Source organism: Acipenser ruthenus, chromosome 47 (assembly GCF_902713425.1).
Source record: "Acipenser ruthenus chromosome 47, fAciRut3.2 maternal haplotype, whole genome shotgun sequence".
In the NCBI taxonomy this organism is placed as follows: Eukaryota; Metazoa; Chordata; class Actinopteri; order Acipenseriformes; family Acipenseridae; genus Acipenser; species Acipenser ruthenus.
In genome coordinates this window covers 4,156,429-4,170,660 of record NC_081235.1, presented here as the reverse complement: position 1 = coordinate 4,170,660, position 14,232 = coordinate 4,156,429, and the positions used below count along the sequence as shown (strand labels likewise).

At 41.8% G+C, this 14,232-nt stretch overlaps 1 protein-coding gene across 3 annotated transcripts in view; it reads right to left on the bottom strand.

The window, feature by feature from the left end:
• The window catches only part of LOC117401393 (guanine nucleotide-binding protein G(I)/G(S)/G(O) subunit gamma-7), a 68,652-nt gene extending 56,999 nt beyond the window's left edge, over window positions 1-11,653 (bottom strand). The window contains exons 1-2 of one of the 3 annotated variants that reach the window (XM_059013816.1): window positions 11,523-11,653; window positions 4,594-4,654 (exon numbers count right to left, since the gene is read on the bottom strand). The gene's annotated coding sequence lies outside the window, so the exon portion shown is untranslated. The remainder of the gene's footprint in view (window positions 1-4,593; window positions 4,655-11,522) is intronic. The other 2 variants (XM_034912341.2, XM_034912342.2) reach the window with 2 other exon arrangements.
• Window positions 11,654-14,232: the final 2,579 nt, after the last annotated feature.

Here is a 14,232-nt window from a genome sequence, read left to right as displayed (position 1 = left end):
AAACATATTTAGCAGCCGATAGCAGAGGCCAATGAAAACGATACTAATGGCATTAAACTCGCAACAAAAAACTTAGTTGCAGAAAGGAGCCATTTCTTGCTAGTTTTAAAAAAATGGTTGTATTTCACTGTATTCAAATCAGAGCCTATTAAGTTTACACCAAGCATTTCTGGAACATGCTGTGTTGTTCAAGTTCGTGGAAGTGTCCCTCTGCTGGCTGCTCGCAGTGGTGCAGGCTCTGGGCAGTCTTGTGCAATATATATATATATTGTAAATTTACTAGAAAAGTGTGTGGAGGGGGTGGGCGAGGGCTGAGAATGAATCCAGCTGGCGAGGACGCTTGTTTTTGTCAGGGTCTAGTTCAGTCCTGTTCTTTCTACACAAGAATCTCAATAATGTATTTATGTTCACTTTCTGTACTCCAGGTACTCCTCCCAGCAACTTTAACTGTATTACAAATGAACAACAGAGAGGCCCCCAGCCAGCCAGTGCATGGGCAACTACATTTATTATTTAACCCACGCCTGGGCTTCACAAATCTCTTGTACAGGGTAGTCCAGGCAGAGAGATTCACTACCTGTATCCTGTATCAAGGCATCCAGCCCTCTGACCCTCGGAGGCAGAAGGTTCTATGAATCCCATTTAAAACAAAACCCGGTTTTTAAAAAAAATCAACCAAATTCTCCATTACAAAGCGGGACTTCTCAAATCCTTGCACTTCTATTCCAATCCCAGCACGCAGTTCAGAAAATGCAGCATCACGAACCCTTAGCGGCTGGTTTCACACACCCCGACCAGCACTAATCGTGGATTAGGGCTGGTTTACTGCTAATCAAGGTCTGTGAAACCAGCCATAAAGGTTTACAAAAAACAGAAAAAACAGAGCATGACCTTGAATCTGTTGTCATGTTAGCTGCTCAGCCACGAGCTACTAAATATCGGCTAATTCTGGTGAGGAATTAAACTGAGCCATATTTGAGAACAAATGATCTCATTCAAATCTGTGAATGTGACCTCATTGCAAAACATATGGAAACCCTACAGAAAGCGTGTATGCTGGGCTGTGCAAATGGGTTACTGCTCTGCGTTCTCCGGTATCAAACTACGATACCCGACTAAAAACTCAATTCAATTACAGTACTCCCGGATTAAATGGAAAGAGTTACTGGAAGAAGGACTGAAGCAAATGCATTCAAATACAAAAGCTGAAATGCTGAAATATTCAGAGCACCGCAGCATCAGGAGGAGTTGAATCTTCAGCACCTTCCTGAAGCTCACATTCGTCATCAAATTCAAAAAAACGGCAAGGCTATTCAGCTGCTGAATGGCAGTGTTCTGCCTGTAAATGTCTTTAAAATTGGGTTTGTAGCTGACTGTACCTTCTGTAACAAACAAAACGTGATGTCAGACAGAACACTTTCCTGCTGTGAAAACCTTTTATTTGAAATCATTTAAACCATGATTAAAATTTTTTTTTTTTTAAACTTGAGATATAGAATCTCATGTTTAGGGGTGGAGCAGATGTAAACAAACTGGTCAGGTAACCTAGTCTGCTTTCTGATACAGTAGAGTGTACGGAAGTCAGGCTAAAAGTAATAAAACAGACAGCGATTTTATTTTTGAGCTAAATCTGCAGTGTAGCATAGGACTGGAACAATAATCTATAATGATATTTGTGCCAATTTGTTAAGCTTGGGTTATTTATTGTACTGAAAAATGATTATTAATAACCGTACTAGTCGGAAAAAATGGTGTCACTGGCAGTGAAGCTACAAAGGATCAACTGCACTTCTGTCTAGATTTGTCAATAAAGAGAGTAATTAAACTGGACATCTCTAGAACTGTTAGCTGATGATCAATAATTTAACAGGGCCCTGCACTTTTAAAAGGATAAGAACACAATGTTACAGCAAAGAGAGATTTCTTAGTCACCATTATACAAAAAAGAAACCATGAACTAGACTGGAGAGGCAGAGAAACAGAGAATAAGGAAGAGAAGAACCCATTCACACAGGGCTGGAAAAGCATCTCCCTTTCAGAGCTTGGGTGTTTGTTGTGTTAATGTCACACTAATTATCCTCCACTGTGGTGCATTACATAAACACGCTAAATCACAGACACAGGCAGTAATGAGCAGGGAAGCGGCTCCATTGCCACCCTCACTAATAATTCATCATTAAGTAATCATTTGCAAACATCTTTGGTTCTTGTGCAAAGTTCAAGCACTTTTAGATGGAATGATGTTTATTGGGAGGGAGTAAGGGTGGGTTCAATACAATAAACTTTTCTCTCAAAATTAATACATCTCTCAAAATTAATCATTTTTAATTGGCGTTGTGGGCTCTGCAAAGCATGCAGGCTCTTGCCTATTTACGTCAGATCAGACCCATGCTGGTGTATATGAAAATATGATAAATCATAGCAGTGCAACAAGCATACACACACAGAAACACTCACGCACAAACACGCACATTTCTCCAGCACAATCCAAGACTGCACAAAATGACTGACCTGACATTTGACAAGCAACTGTCTCAAAAGTGATGACACTCTGGGTCATTTTGAGAGTGTCTTTGTAAATTGGTACCCAAAAGCAAACACACATATTTCTGTATACAGCTTTGCCTTTGAAATAGCTGCACATGCACAATTAAAGGATATACAAATCAGACCAGATTGTATTGCCAAAAAAAGTGGATTTTAAAATACTGGTAGGATCCACAAACAACAAGTGCCTATAGGAGTATAATACCAAGGCATGGGTTCACTTTGAGCTCATTTACTAACGTGGCATCTAATATTTTCATAGAGCAATGGTGCCCTCGTGTGGCAAGAAATATGTCTGCAGGTAAGGTGTAAAAGCATCACAGATGCTTTTCTTACTCGGTGCATTGAGCCTGGGTTATTAAAAAAAAAAAAAAGTCCATTAACCTAGAGCTATTGATGAGAGAATCCACAGCAACACGAGGGTATCCTAGAACCAACGTTGCTATCCTATTATCAACAGCAATGCCATGAGATGCAGCGGGTTAAAGCAAACCCAGCCATACAATTCAGGGACAAATAAACTGGACCCGGGACTGAATGAAAGGGAAGGAGGGGGGGTTGATCGGTCCGGTTTCTTGGGGTCCACAGGCTCATAGACACTAGTGTCACTAGTGCCTGCTTTACCATGGTACCTGTGTAGTTTTACCATGCATCATGGTTACACTAAGCATGTATCAGGGCAGCAGTGTGGAGTAGTGGTTAGGGCTCTGGACTCTTGACTGGAGGGTCGTGGGTTCAAATCCCGGTGGGGACACTGCTGCTGTACCCTTGAGCAAGGTACTTTACCTAGATTGCTCCAGTAAAAACCCAACTGTATAAATGGGTAATTGTATGTAAAAATAATGTGATATCTTATAACAATTATAAGTCGCCCTGGATAAGGGCGTCAGCTAAGAAATAAATAATAATCATGGCTTGCCTTTTTTACAATGCTTTCACCAGGTTTATTACATTCTGCTCTGCTTTTACTGCGGTAAACTTTTATAAGGGTGCCGCCTTATTTATCTTATGCATCAAACAGAACCCGACTTAACAGCGAGTAACATTACTGAACTCGGGAACAGGAAACTGTTGGAGGTGAATTCCTGCAGCTTTTATCAAACACTCTTCAAACCGACAGCATTCCCTGTGAATTCCCAAGTGTGGCATTTCCAACAAGCTGCATCCACTGCTTCCTGCAACTCCAAGCACGCTCTCTCCCGACACATTTACAATGACCACGGACACGATTTTGTCAAAGAAATCGTGAATTTGAACAAAAGTCTGTGAAATCTTGGAAATGGATGTAAAAACACATTTGGTCAGGCACTGCCTTTATTTCCTTTAAAACGCAGCATGTTCATGCACTGAAAACCTGCGAGGATCTGTACATTGTCTGGTTGTGTCTGCACGCAGCAGTTACGTGTGGCTGTGCAGGTCAGCGAATGAGATTTGTATTTCGTAGCTCAGCAAGCATATAAATGAACAGATCGTATGTTCCTGTAAACTCTTGGTTGTGATCTTCGCATGCATACAGCGCTTGTTCATTTATCTTTTGAAACAAAGTGGGCTTGCATCTTCAAAAAAATATTAATGACATTTCTTGAAACTTTTTTTTCATAGCTACCCAAGTAGTCTGTTGAAAATAAATGCTCACTTCTTATCATTGCTAAACAAAATATTTCAGATTCCTGCAAACTGTAGATAAAACGAGAGGTTTATCTGTTTCTGGTCTTTGCGATGCCCCGCTTCTTGGACACTGCCTGTGTGATTTGACCTTTCAACTCCCTGTTTTCTTGTTTGTTTTTATTTTTAAAGGGGCAGTGCTCTGTAGGCTACCCAGAAACCACCAATTTAAACGTCTCGTTCTTATTATTGATGAAAAAAAAAATATTCTGTTTAATTTTGAACATGAATGCAGCTAAACCTACATTATTTGGTGGCCTTTTCATGTACTAAAAATCACTGTGACAGAATTGCATGCTTAACAATGACATACTGAACTGCAATGACAGCTCACTGCATTGTGTCGCGCATTCTGAACAGGATTCTTAGCTGTTTCCCTACCTGGATCTTGCACTGCTCTGGAGATCTGTCTTCAGCTGGGCTACTGACTTCAGGAGCTCCCCTGGGGACAGACAGACAGGAGTAAGATGATGAGGAGTTTGGATCTGTCTAGTACATACAGGACAATACCTCGCTCATATCTGGAGAGGATCTGGAGCACCGGCCCTCCTGTTCTAGACTAGACAACAGTCCGGGTGTTTCAGACAGGAACTAAATGTTTGAAATCTGCATTGGTTTCCACTGCACTTAGAAGACAGCATTCACAAACTGCAGCTCCAGGCTGGGCTGTTAGGACTGAGATCAATGAAAATCAGCTTCTGTGGATCAATTTAAATTTCAGCAAGAGAAAAATGATAAGGCAGCAACATTGGCTATAGAGCCGCCTTCTAGGCAAGCCTGGAAAGCAGTATTTCTTCATGTATTTTTGAAGGCACAATGCTCTGTATTGCTGCCAAATCCCAAAGTCTGTTTAATGCTGTTTTTTTCCTGGCTTACTTCACTTCAATTTAAGTTTAAGATAGACACACAGCTTGAATAAAACAAAGGTCTACTACACCCTCTTATCGTGCTGCACCCACCTGCTTCCAGCAGGTGGCGCCTGGCCAGCACTGTACTGTCTGGGATTCCCAGCTTGTGATTCAACTCACATTGTAAACCCTGCCTTCCTTTCTTTCCAGCACCTCGTTCTCAGAGAGACAAACAGTATCGCTGCTGGGATGGCAATAAGACTCCTGTTGCAGAGCACTCTGATCCACTCCTGGTTTTACCAGGAGTTTAATAAGACACACCTGAGCTTGTTACCTAGACACAGTGGATCATCCAGCACGTAATAAAACCTGGAATGGGTGAAAGGAGTCTTGTTGTCACCCCTGTTGCAAAGGGATTCCCTACACACACAGGCTGCTATTACCCTTATGATTACTGATGCAGGGGGACAGACTGACTGATCGGAATAGGCTAGGGTTTTAAACGGTATCCTTACACGCCTGGAACTGTGCATGTGAACTATACTGTATTGCAGAACCACAGAACTGAGGAGCCACTCCTGACCACAAATGCCTTTTTATATAGCACCCTCACGCCAAGGCACCCCAGAGCTCATTTATGATGAACTAAGAGTTCTGCATCTTCTGATCTCAAAGAACGAATAGGAATACACAGAGCTAGTTCTTGGAGACAGGATGGTTCCTCATCCATGAAGGACCCTACCAGTTATTACAGCAACTTGAGAGGCTTACTTATGATTGCTTTGATATTCCTAAAGTTGATAAATTAATACTAAATGACTGTAACTGAACTGAAGTTGAGCTGTTTCTATTGCAGACAATGGCAAGCAAAAACTGTGGGTTTACCACGCAGAAATAAGGGCTTCGTTTTAGAAAAGCTGACCAAACCGGGTCCACTCAAAATGAGGCTGGGCAGTTTGGAGTAGCTTACACAGTTAAGCTGTTACTGTACGTCCCTGTAAGTACATTTACACAAACCTAAGTTGCTTCAATCATTTGAATATTCGTGAAAGAAACAGATTTACAACCAGCCACTAACTAGTTCCTAGACTGAAGGAAGCGATGCCTTGTGTCTGGCTTTGACACATTTTTACTTTGATCAAGGTCAGGCCTCCAGAGATGAAAGACTAGTCCCATGAACCCTAGTTTCAGAAACCTGTTTACTGCTGACCCTTCACCCCCCCAGGGCCCCCGAGAAACAATGCCAGGATGTTGACCCCAACCCACTCCGGTGTTTGATTGTCAGACACGACTCGAGGCGTTTAGCTTGCTGGGCTGGTGCTTTGAAAGAGTGCCGTGAAACTCTTAACGCTGGTCTAGATTCATCGGACACAGAGTCTGTCATAGACTTCGACAGCACTGTAGGCAGAGCTGCAGCCAGCGATCGAGAACTCTTTATATTCAAAACCAAGAAGAAACCTGCAGGCTCTCCACAGCAGCCTACAAAAAAAATCATTTGGGACACATAATAATTATATTTTTCATTGATTTTTTTTTTCCATTGATTTCTATGGGGAAAAAATGCCATCCGGCTCATACGAGGTCACCATGCATGTGCGTCTTCCATGCGTCCCCATATAAAGACTAGAAGAGGTTTTTATAATCCATCCTCATACGAGGTCGCCATGCATGTGCGTCTTCCATGCGTCCCCATATAAAGGTTTTTATTATCCATCCTCATACGAGGTCGCCATGCATGAAAGGGTTAATATACGCAGTAATGGAATCTACGCACTGGGAAAGCAAGAAGCAAAAACATATTATCATGAAAGTCTTCAAATACAACTCAAAACATGCCTGTGCTCATAATTATAATCTATACGAGGCTCCAAATAGGACACCAGGGTGAATAATCGATCAGACAATGTCATGGCCATCAGTAATCGATTCAGTTCATTATCTGTTGCATCACTACTTCATGGTGTCTAAGTAAAACCCGAAGTAGCTGTAATATTTGCAGAATTTGTGATCCAGCAGTAGAAAAAGGATCATTTTTCTCCATCCTTTTTCTGCTTTGAGCGTTGCCAAGATGAGCGCTCCTATTAAAAAGAGTTCTGATATCGTTCAGCTCATTAAAGATTAACATACCTCTAAAGGACAGAGGTATTCCCAGCGGAGGTCAACTTGGGAGTGAAAACGAAAATAACTTACTCAAAAAATCACTTGGGTCTTCTTATTAAAAAGATAGCATGCACAATTATACAGCACCCCAAAAACTGGGGCAATGGATGCCTTATTACATGTTGGAGAGTGTTTGAACAGCAGGTATGCTGCACTGATAAACTGCACAGAGGTATCAAAGTTTGTGTTATTGCTTGGTATGTATAAATTTGCATTTGCAATTTCTTTGCAGCTAATAAATTCTGTGTAGGGTCTCTTATTGCACAATAAATTGGGGGTCCAAAACTGTGTGAAATGATGTGTCTTATAACAAGAGGCATCCTACACACAATGTATTAAAAAAAAGACAGATCTGGTACTCAGGAACTACTAATAAATATAAGAATACTAATTGCCAAATGCAATATGCACCTAGAGGCAGGGTAGTTTTCAGAGGGACATTGCCCAGCCCCTTCTTTCTCATCATGGACTCATTGAACAAGTCAGGGTTCACTCACTCCAGGGATGGAAATAAGACTCCTATTGCATATCAGTTTCACCCATTCCAGGTTTTACTACGAGCTTGATCAGCCACAGTGAAACTCATAGTAAAAACAAGAATGGATCATACTGCCATGCAATAGGAGTTTCCATCCCTGCACTTGCAGGACAGTGAGGGGAAGCTTTCCTTGCTGGCACCAAGCTGGCTAAATTCACAGAAAAGCAATCTAGAAACCCTTCAGGGATACATATGAGAGATATACCAGAGTGTCTACCCAGTATGGAGCTGCTGGGAGATAGCAACAAGCTGGGAGCATCAGCCAATTCAACAGATCGCAAGAAAATTAGCCACAGCCTAACAGAATTGGTTTTCAGCTTAAGCAGATTATATTAAAAAGAGGACAGCTTATGGTAATACTTCAGATAGCACAGGGGCTCTGTGTAAATGTCATTCTCATCAGAAAAGGATCGGTTTTAAAAAATACAACTAGCCTTGCCGCACATGCAGACCCCACATATACTGAACAATCCCACAGGAACGCTGGGTCCAAAGCACTTGTTCGACGTGCCGTCTGATTACTGCGCAGCCGACGAAGACTAATGCAGTCACAGACCCTTGTTTCATGTACACAAAATGCACAGCTACGTCATGTGAGGAGCATGTGATGCTGAGAGTTAGAAGGGCTAATGCATTCGCTGTTAACCCTATCAGAGTTTAAAGAGGCAATCACTAGCCGTTGGGCCAGGGGGGTCAGTAGCCAAGTGTTAAACATTTCAAATTGTGCCTAATCTTTCAATTGTTGTCAAAAACATGCAGGCTAAATGTAGGTGTTCACCTTAGTGTTGACATAGTATTAAGTGTTCAGTGTAAGCCAGATTTTATTCCTATTCAGTATTTCTTAATAATACATTGTCTTTTCCATATACACTGACATGGTTTTAAATGAGGGCTTCTCTTTGGAGCTTTCCTGCTTGGTTACAAACATTCCCAGCGTGTTCACGTTTAAAGGAAACTAACAACCCTGCTTGTGGGTTTAAGGAACGGAAAACTGTCCGGGAGGTGGAAGCGGAGTCAGAAGGATCAGGTGACTGACAGGGAAGAGGACGGCTGCAGAGGACCGCAACCTATGAACAAGACATCAATCAAGCTCCTCAAACTCCACTACCTTGCACAAAGCAGTCGCAGGCTCCAAACAAATGATTCATCGTTTATGAAGCAAAGCTTCTCTGAAACCAGTTTGCAGGTAAATATCAAGCAAATGAGAAAGAATCCACAGTGTGTCCTCCAGGAAAGCTCTCAATACTCGGGATAGTCAAATCACCAGCCATCCGGAGCGTTAACCCACTGCTGGGCTGAAGGCTCTGTTCACACCAGGGCTGGTGGTGCTAATGTGTACTGCCCCCTTGTGGTTTCAGATAACCCAAGCATGCGTTTCCATGGTAGACAAGTGTACACTACATCCCAATGAAGTCCCAGATATTTGACTGACGCAGTCGAAGCTGTGCCTTCAGTGCTGTAAAATGCTCTATTAAAATCCAGCTGTGGCTTATGCCGTCCTCTTCATGCTGGTGGACAGGGCAGAGGTTTCGTGCAGACCTGTGAACACTGCAGGGATGGAGAGAAGACTCCCACTGCATAGCAGTTGGGTCCACTCCTGGTTTTACTAGGAGTTCAATAAGACATCTGAGCTTGTTACCTACACACTAGGGCTAGTCAAGCTCATTTTAAAACCCAGAACAGGGTTTTGCGATGCAATAGGAGTCTTATTACCTTCCCTGCACTGCAAGCAAGAGTCTCAACCATTACGCAAAGAACCACTCTTATAAAAGTTTACTTCAGCTTGAGGCAGAAATTAGCATGTTCACATTCACTCCTAGAAAAATAATTTATAAATGACTGTTTCAAAGACATCATCCAAAACAAAACCCAACGCATACATGACGTCTGAAATAAATACTGCAGAACACACCCTACAGTACAGAAGAGTGTTTCTCTAACATGATATGAACTACATATTCAAATAGAAGTTAGAATTCTGAAAGAATATTCAAAACGCGAAAATCTAATGTTTCTCCCAGCACTATAAAACTCTTTTAAAAGGGAATTCGAAATCAGCTAGCAAAAAAATTATTTTTTTTAAAAATCTGACAACCCAGCAAGCTAACTAATGCAGACTGCGACCTTGCTATTAATCTCCCAGGGGTTAAGAGTTTGTGTGCTGACCCGAGTTAGCAGGATAGTTCCTTTAGCTCCAGCAGCATGGGTCTTGTTTTCTATTAGAAGGTGCAGGGTGCAAGCCCTGTGGCAGGCATGTGCAACAGTGGTTTAATTAAAGACAGTGAGTACTGTACAGCAGCCAAGCCTAGCAGAGCACCATTCAAGAGCCATAGAGGGATCACACTCATCAGCGCACACATGCAGTTCAATGAAAGGTGTGGTGTCCTGTACGCAGCTGAAAACCCAACATCCCTTGCTGAACAGCTCTCAACTCACAAAGTTCTCAGGGTAACACTAAAAGTCTTGCTTTTTGTTTGTTTATATCAATAACAGTTTACAGTAAACACTGCTGGTATGACATAACAGGTTATACATTAGCTACAATAAGGGCACCAGTGAAATATGAGATATACCCGCTGATATACCAAGAACTAAACAGAAAAGCTGAATAACTAAATATCAGCCAATTCCAGCACACCTGTAATCCCCCACAAAATACACAGCTAAATATCTGTTATATTGTTTTATATACAGTAGCATTTCATTATATAAAAAAAGTCTATTTATATGATAATACAAAACGGAGATGTTCCTGCTTCATATGGCTAAAATGCCTTCCCTTTAAGAGTTATTTTTTAAAAATATAAATCATTACAGATATAGCCTTGGGGTACAGGGATAGAAATAAGACTCCTATTGCATAGTAGTTTCACCCATTCCAGGTTTTAATACGAGCTTGGTTAACCACAGTGTATATGTAACAAGCTTAGGGTTGTTTTATTAAACTCATAGTAAAACCAGGAATGGATCAAACTGCTGTGCAATGGGTCTCGTTTCCATCTCTGCAGCAGTACTGTTAGAAGACTATATTACAGTAGCTCGACAGTATTATTGACAGTACATTGTGAATAGATGTAATCTAACCATTTTTAAAATTATAATCCACCAGCTAGCTGCAGTAGGGCGTTTTTATTACATCACGCTTCGTGTGTTGATTCAGGTACTGTACAAAACTGCATCTTAAATCATTCTTGAGTGGCCTAGCTCTGTCCAAGACCTTATCGTGTTTATTTCGGGTTTTTTTTTTTCCCAGGGAAGCAATGCCTGTGTGTATATTGCATCCACTCTCGATCATGTCTCTCCCACATACGCTACAGAACAAACCCTACCCCCACTTCACCAATTTCAATCAGACATCTTTGCACACACATAATGAACTTCTTTTTGTGAGCACCTACACACACACACACACACACACACACACACACACACACATATGGAAGCGGTTCTTGCTTGAAATACAGGTAGGCATTCCCCTGTGCGTTAAACTAAATGCTGTTTTTCTTTTCTTAAAAAAATAAATAAATAAAAGGTACATTGTGAATGTCCATATGACCGCTTGATGTGAAACACTCCCCTACTCACACAGCACCACCGCACATTAAAACGAAAAACGAATCGCGACCCCCGATTTACACCGTTCACATCGACAACCCACTGCCTCGTCTTCCCAAGTCAATACGATGACAATAACGAAATAAATGCATGTTTTTTTTTTGACGCCTGTGCAATGAAAAATAAACAGCACCGTGTAGTCTACTTACCCCCGAATGCATGTAGTTTAAATAGCCAGATTCTCTCCCCCCTCCCCCTGTGACAGCGCGCTCTCAACCAGGCGTGTTTTCTTCCTTCGCGTAGCAGAGAAGGGACAGGGCGTGGCTGGGAGGCTGAGGCGGATTCTCAGATCGTTTGACCAATCTATACTCAAACAGTGTTTTCCTTAGCCTATCCGCATCGAGTGGAGCCGCGAGGTAGGTTGAGCTGCCAGTGACGTCTCCCCGAGTCCCTTCTAACGATGTGGGGGCGGGGTTAAAGCTAAGCCGACCTGTTGGAGTTCTTGAGGTGTTTGGTCACGTTGCAATAGTTTATTTAACAAAGTGGTCGTATTGCTACAGGTGTGCTGCGTCCTTGTTGGGACGTGGATAGTTTCCATAGGACACGACTATGAAAAAAGCAACTTATTTTGTGAAACTTGCCCCATGTCATGACCGACTGCACGTGAAAGTGATCGACATGTTATTTACAAACGAAAGGGTATCTAAGTTGACAAACTTACTTTCTTTACTTGATATTTACAAGCATTTCCAACCATGCTACATCTGTTTTATTTCTAAAAAAAATATTTAAAAGCTTCCAATAAATAAGAGTTCATGCGTGCATATTAATTGCTTCTAATTGAAAGCGGTTTAATGCTTTGTTTATGTGGCCCTAAGGGGCTAACGGTAGGCATAGCAACTGGATACGTTAATAATTGCCAAGACAAGAGTCGTGTAGTTTTGGAAACATGACAAAAGATGCATGTGTACACACAACAGGTGACTGATGATTATACACAAAATATAATACACATTGAAACAGACCGTCTGATAACAGACAGGCATAAAGACAGATAGATAGATCGATGATTCCTCTGCTTGGTCCAGCCACAAGTACAAGGCAGAACATGCATTTCACAGAATCTCCACTTAACAACAACACTGCCCTCTAGAGGCAATGCTCTGCAGTGCACGGCTAATTTCCACTTCATGTAAACCCAAGTGGAGGTACCGTTAATATCTCCAAGAAAATACAATCCTCATAATGGGCAGAGCTCATAATAAAGTGGCCATATACAGTAGACTCTCGCTACCTGACCTGTAGTCTGAACCATGCTGTCATAACAAAATGTATGATAGCAGCTGCAGAAACATCACTTCAATATGATAGATCTGTGGTAAAGGTGTGCGTGTCATTATACTGTATTCTTATTCATAGGGTCATTACACATTCAAAAGGCAGTGAAATGATGTAACTGCACAAAATGCATTGGCATTTTTAAATCCCATGTATTGCATAAGGCTGTGGGAGCCTTCCAGTATTGGATGAATAATGGCATGTTGTATTGTGTTAACCAGCCTGTGCTATGAGGAAGTCTTTAGGAAGGAGATTGTCTGCTTTGATAGACAGTTCCCCCGTGTGAATGAACAGGCAGACCTGTGCCGTGGGCTCTGTTGGCTTGCCGCTGCGTTCTGCTCTGAGTGCCTTTTCAGACAGGAAAGACCAGGGGGTATGGGGAGTGAAATCAGAGTCTCTAATGGCTTCCCCGAGGAGGGAGAGTGAAACCATAAACCAAATAATTGAATATAAAACCCTGCCCCACGGGCGGTCCTCAATGCCACCTCAGTGATGTGATAGAGAGGCTTCGACCTGATCTGGACCTAGAGCATTCAGGGACAGGATTTCTCCTACAGAGGAGGCATGCCGGTACAACACTGCTTGTGTTAACGATGCTGCTGTTTTTGGATTTGTTATTGAAGAAGGATTATATTCAAAGTGTAGGAAACTTCAAAAGTCACTGTCTTACCTTGCATGATGTTTGCAATCATTCTGCGCTTCTGAGTGAAATTACTCAAAATACTAGTTTTGCTTTTTTAAAGTCGTGGTGCTTTTCTGTGCATTTAGGAGCTGATCTTCGGTATTAGTTGCGTGCCATAGATATATGCAACTTAGGCTAGATCAGCAAAGGTATATAGAAATAAGATCTAGCGCCATCTAGTGATCTGCCACTGTGGATCAAGTTTCTTTTTTGTTTTTTTCCGCTGTGCACTAGATGGTGATGGCGCGTGCTAATATAAAGATTGGCTGATCCAGCCTGCATTACACACCTGTCTATGACAGGAAACTAAAACCGAAGAGCAGCTCCTGAACTCAGAGGCAAAGCACCTGAACACAGCGCTAGGAGAGACTATGTTTGAGACACAAAGCTGGGTTACATTTCGTGTTCGTTGAGCTTCAAGGCAGCCGCAGAACCATTGTAAGAAATCAACACCAGCATTTTTGTCTGTGGTTATAAGGTTTGAATTAAAAGCATTCGGCACTTCTCAGATTCTCAGAAACAGTTTGTCTTCGGGACTGATGTCAGCATTTTTGCCCAGAAAAAAACAATTCGCTCTTTCTGGGCACTTTGTCAGCTTTTGCCTCAGACCCAGACAGTCTCTTGAGAGGATATCCTGTTAGGGGTTGTACACCATTGAACTATTTAAAAAGTACATAGGTCCCGAGTTTCAAAAACTGCAATGCTGGTCAACACGATTTTAGAAAGAGGGGTACATCTGACCTAAATTATTAAAACGGCCTATAAGACAAAGAAAACAACAACATTGGTTCATTTACTTGAATTAAGAACCTATCAATGAATGGAGTGTAAATGCAATCATATGTTGATCATGCAAACATTGATCTTACATAAGCTTTATTACCCTGCGGTTCAAAATG